Genomic DNA, 6000 nt, shown 5'->3' with positions numbered 1-6000 from the left:
GAAGGTTGGGCGTCGGGCTGGCAACTTGGCACCATAAAAATTCTACTGCCAATCATTAGCAGACCGGAGTTCCACTGTGGCAACCTCTAACTGGGAAAAGCCGAAAAGACAAACAAGCAATATACATACATACATACATGCACATATATATATGTGTGTGTAGTTGTGCATCTATGTGCAGGGGAAAGTGGGGTAATACTTCAGTACTACCATTTTAAAATGTTATATGACTAAAATAGTGAACGTTTTACATAAACTCAGAATTTGTTATTTATTATCTTTATAGCAGATTTGTAACACACATTAGAGAGATAAATGAGAGATAGTAACTATGAGCTAAAATTTAAGAATAATTCATTGCATAATGACAAGATGCCACGCTAAGGTGGTTGTTACACTACAGTTTCCCATACTGAACTTGAAGTTTGGTTATTTGGGAGTTATTCACCTGACCACCCCATTTTAGGCATGAATAAACCTAGTGAAAAATCCATACCCAAACATAGCTGACTGCTTTAATTAGTTTCAGTATAATTATGTCTACTACACAAGTGATAAAAGTAGATAAAGCTAATACTGGATCTTTTCACTCATACATTCACACACAAGATAATGACTTTTGTAATGTCATACACAACAATTTCCATCCCAGTTCACCATTGCCTAAACCAAGAAGTTCTCATTATACCGAACACAACCTATTGAATTTCTGACACACTGAAAAGCCAATATTGTAAAATGAAAAGTCATATTGTAAAAAAAAAAAAAATGGGGGAACAAGCCCCTCCCCACTTCTCTCACTCCAGATACTTTTATATATACCCATAGTGAAATAACTCAACCATGGAAAAAAGTGAGTAAGTAGTATTATGTTAAATCAGCCATTCCACCTCCTTTATATTCTTGAAGCCTTCTTACCAATAAACAGTTGAAGCCCATTCTAAAAATTGATCAGAGAAGTCATAAAATAAAATCCTTCTAAGTTGGGAACTGCTGATTGAGGGCTCAGTGTCTGTTATTCTAAAAGTGTATTAGTTCTGGTTTAAGCACTTGGGCTATAGGCCAGTTATTTTACATTAAGAGGGTTCGTGGTCTGCACTCTTGTGGGAGGAGAGGCTGGACTCTGCCCTTCTGAGCTGGGAATTTCTGTTTAAAGGCTTATAGTGCCTGCATATTTGAACTGCTTCTTACTGAAATTGGTACACCTTGTTTGCTGTAGCATAGACTAGATCCAGGCCTGCTGAATCTAGCTTTGTTTGTATAACTTGAGCACTAATCCAGGCATTCTTTAAAGTATTCAATTGTATTTATTACTGCTTGGTAGTAACTTGATTAAAGTGTAGCTATCATTCTAAGTCTTTTGGATTAAGCACTTGGGCTTCTGACCAGTTGTTTTACATTAGGAAGGTTTGTGGCCTGCACTGTGGTGGCAGGACAGGTAGCTTACATCCTTCTAAGTTGGGAACTGCTGATTGAGGGCTCAGTGTCTGTTATTCTAAAAGTGTATTAGTTCTGGTTTAAGCACTTGGGCTTCAGGCCAGTTATTTTACATTAAGAAGGTTCGTGGTCTGCAATCTTGTGGGAGGAGAGGCTGGACTCTGCCCTTCTGAGCTAGGAATTTCTGGTTAAAGGCTTATAGTGCCTGCATATTTGAACTGTTTCTTACTAAAATTGGTACACCTTGTTTATTGTAGCATAGACTAGATCCAGGCCTGCTGAATCTAGCTTTGTTTGTATGCTTGTTGTTTGTTTGCTTGTTATTTCCCTGAAATGCTAATTCCACCTAAAACACGGCTTTTCAGTGATTCTGTGGATCCCTAGTGATATCTGCATTGCTTACTGTACTTATTTCCTTGTTTCACTTGAAGAAAGTTACTGTTTGTTGTTTTTGCATTTAAGTTACCTGTAACACATTGCATTTAAGTTACCTGGCACTTGCTCACTAAGTCAGCACTAAAAAATTAAAAGCACTACACCCTCACAAACTCCCCTTGAGTACCTTGTTCCCCATTGGCCCTTTTTTTCAATTATAAAGGAATTCCCAATACTATTCTAGCATGTCCAAAGGTCAGTTGTCAATCTCCTCTCCAGTCCAGCTGGTGAATCTGGGAATCTTGAGGCAATGTTACAACTGCCTCATGTACACAGACAACCCTCTCCTCCTCCCAACAAATTCCAACACATGTGAGAGATGCAACCATATAGCCAAACTGGAGGCTAAGCTCTCTCAACTCAGTACTGGTATAACCAGTCAGGAGGAGAAGGAAACCACACTCACTACAATTCCAGTCTCACATAGACCTACCACGACAGCAAACCAAACACATAAACACACAAAATTCATACTTGGAGGCTCTAAATAAAAATCTGCCTAAGCAGCAGAGACCTCCAAAGCAGACACCCAAGCAACCGCTACCCCAAAACAAAACACGTGCAACACATAGCTCACAAAGCCAGTGTGCCGAGCAGTCACAGCCCTTCAGGCTAAACAACACACCTGATACACTTGTAATAGGTGACTCTATCATCAGGCACACTGACATCCCACTCACCAGGCTGAACAAGGAGAAGATCACGGTGAGCTGCCTGTCGGGCGCTAGGATCCACCACATAACACAAGCACTCAGGTCACTCCAAGGCAAGTACAAATATGACTCAGTCATTGTCCATGCTGGTGTGAATGACCTGAGACGTACCTCCCTGGACTACATGAAAAGAGACATAGAGGAGCTCTCTGAGCATGTAGCCCAGGTTGGTATGACCCTGACCTTGAGGAGCATCTTACCCTCACCAAGAATGATGCCACAATATGAAGACAAGATTATCAATTTCAACAATTGTCTTAAGTATTGGTGTCATTCAAAGAGGATCCAATGCCTGTCAGCCTGGGCTTTTGAATATTGGAAAAGGCTCTTGCTACCCCCTTAGTGCCTTTTTTAGGCAAGGCTCAAAAGACAAACCCACCTCCATAGGTATCACAAGGGATAAGAAACTAAGAGTAATGCTACTCAATGCCAGAAGTCTAAACCTCAAGATGCACACACTCGAAACTCTCCTTGGAGAACATCAATATCTGTGCAGTGACAGAAACCTGATTCAAGGCTCCCGAGAGCACCCCAGCACTACCAGGTTATACCTCATACCATGCTTTTCAGCCCCAAAACTTGGACCGAACCACAAAAGGAGGGGGTATCATTATTCGTAAAAGATACCCACACCTCCAGATTGGTGGCACAGCACGAAGCATCAGAGACTATCAATGTGCAACTAACAGTGGGTAAAACTGCCTTCCAGTTTATAGCCTGCTACAGACCACCCTCCCAAACCAAGGAACCCCACTCGGCCTTCCTGAGAACACTGGAAAATATTAAGGTCTCTCCAAACACCATTATATTGGTCGACTTCAACTACCCAAACATAAAATGGGAGCATTACTCTAGCTCCAACACCCTAGCACAAAGGTTCCTAGAATTTATAAACTCAAATGCTATGGAACAACTTGTTACCACTCCCACAAGAGGGGAAAACATACTGGACTTGATCATCACCAACATGGGGACTCTATGCTCCAGACCAGAAGTGTATCCCTCACTGGTAAGATCAGACCATAAACTAATCTCACTGGATATTCACATCCCGACCCCACCCCCTGCCCAGAAAACCACAGTGAAAAACTTCTCTAAAGCAAATTTCACACTCCTCAAAACCGAGGTGGAATCCTTCAAAGCCCCCGGGCCTGTGGAAAATATGGCCAGACAGCAGAATCCTTTATAAACACATTTTATAAACACCTTCAGGAATGCATGGATCATGCAATCCCAAATAAAACCAAGACCCAATCCTCCAAAGGCAGACGTCCTGTCTGATGGACCCCAGCCATAAACAAACTATACAATAGAAGGAGGAAGCTACTACATGATAGAGCAAAATCCCAAAAAGGGATGGCATCTCTGACAAGTATTAGCAAAAAACTATGGGCACTCATAAAATCGTCTAAGGCCAGCTTTGAGAGAAAAATTGCACAGGACACTAAGGATAATCACAAGGCTTTCTTTAGTTATGTTAGGAACCTGGGTGGGAATTCCCAGATATGCTCAGAATTAGTCCAAAATGACAAAAAATATACCAAACCCACAGACATTGCCAACATCCTAGCTGACAGGTTCAGCACAAACTCCCCCCCCTCCCCACCAAAAGGGCAAATATCTATCCCAGCAGAGTGCTGCCCCCCTGACAGCTCAGATGTTCAGGTAAGAGCCGCCCTCTCCAAAGCAAATAACACAGCATCAATGGGACCAGACGGTGTCCCGGGCTGCGTCCTACATGAACTCCAAGAAGAGCTAAGCCCAAACATTAAACTACTGTTCAATCTCAGCCTTACTACAGGATATGTACCCAAAGAGTGGCGTACAGCAGCAGTGGTCCCTCTCCACAAAGGTGGTGCCTCAATGGATCCTGGAAACTATCGCCCCATAAGCCTGACTTGCTCTGTCTGCAAAGCTATGGGAAGGATCATCAAGCACCTCATAAATAAAGATATTGGGAACCTACAGACACTGGATCCCACCCAGTTTGGCTTTGTTAAGGGCAGATCCTGCCTCTTAAACCTTGTCGATTTCTTTGAAACAGTCACCAAGGCCATTGACGAGGGGAAGGTGGTCCACACAGCCTACCTGGACCTCACAAAAGCCTTCGATACAGTACCCCACTCGGGCATTATAGATAAGCTCACCAGCTTAAAAATAAACCCCTATGTCACTAGATGGGTTGCAAACTGGCTCAAAGACAGAACCCACATGGTTAGAATTGCTGGAGCCATGTCAGACTCCAAACCAGTTACAAGTGGCATCCCACAAGGCTCAGTCCCGGGACCTCTCTTGTTCAGGATATATTTCTCGGAGGTATGGGCCAACACGGAAGGACTGTGGCTGACCAAGTTCGCAGATGACTGCAAACTGGGCGCCATAATCGACTCTCCAGCCGACACAAGCATCCTCCAAAAGGGCCTCATAGAAACAGAAAACTGGTGTCAGAGCCATGGCCTCAAGCTAAATGCCAAAAAGTGTATAGTCATCCTCTTTGGCAAAAACAAAGTGCCCACAAATTACCACATAGGTGGTAATCTATTAAGTACAGAAGAAGCAATTAGGGACCTTGGGACCCAAGTTGATAGCAATCTCTTATTTGACAACCATGTGGCCAAAGTGGTTAGAAAAACATTTTATATAGCCCACCTAATCATGAAGGGATTCACATCTAGATCAGGGGAGGTCATCATGCCTCTTTACTCATCCCATATCAGGCCCATAATTGAGTACAATTCCCTTTTGGGATGTACCTTACCAGACACCTGCAGCAACTGGAAAGACCCCAAAAGCACCTCACCAAGAGGATCAAAGGGCTCAAACAGATGCCATATGCTGCCCAGTTAAAGAAACTCCAGCTCTACTCAGTGGCATACCGCCTGCTCAGAGGCGATCTGTGCCTGACATATAAAGCTATGTCCAACCTGGAATTAATGGACATGCTGCACCTCAGAAAATCCAAATCCCATCGACCTACGTGCTCGAGAGACTTGAACCTCAGCATTGAAATAAATAGGACATGCTGGAGGGACAGATTCATAACCCAGAGTCTCCCTTCACTCAAGGTTAGGCAGAGTCCCTCATTGACTCTCTTCAAGAGGAATCTTGATGAGTGGATGGAAGATCGTAGGTTTACCCCGAGTATCACTTCTGTGTCACTGTTAGACAGAGGCACAGTATACTAACCTCGAAAAAGGGCATAGAAAAATTCATTTAAAATGGGTGGCGAAAGCCAAACACACTCTGGCTAGGTTTATAAATGCCCTAGGGCAGATAGCCTAGTATGAACCTATGAACCTATGAACCTATGAAAAGTATGCATTTAATGAGCTATACATTTCATGAGAATACACTCTCTGAAATGGGATTTGATCATTCTGTAATCAATGTAATTGCCATGGTCAGCTTTATCCAT

The sequence above is a fragment of the Protopterus annectens genome, chromosome 6.part0 (genome assembly GCF_019279795.1).
Source record: "Protopterus annectens isolate FY-2018-M chromosome 6.part0, PAN1.0, whole genome shotgun sequence".
Classification (NCBI taxonomy): Eukaryota; Metazoa; Chordata; order Ceratodontiformes; family Protopteridae; genus Protopterus; species Protopterus annectens.
Note: the sequence above shows the minus strand (reverse complement) of the source record.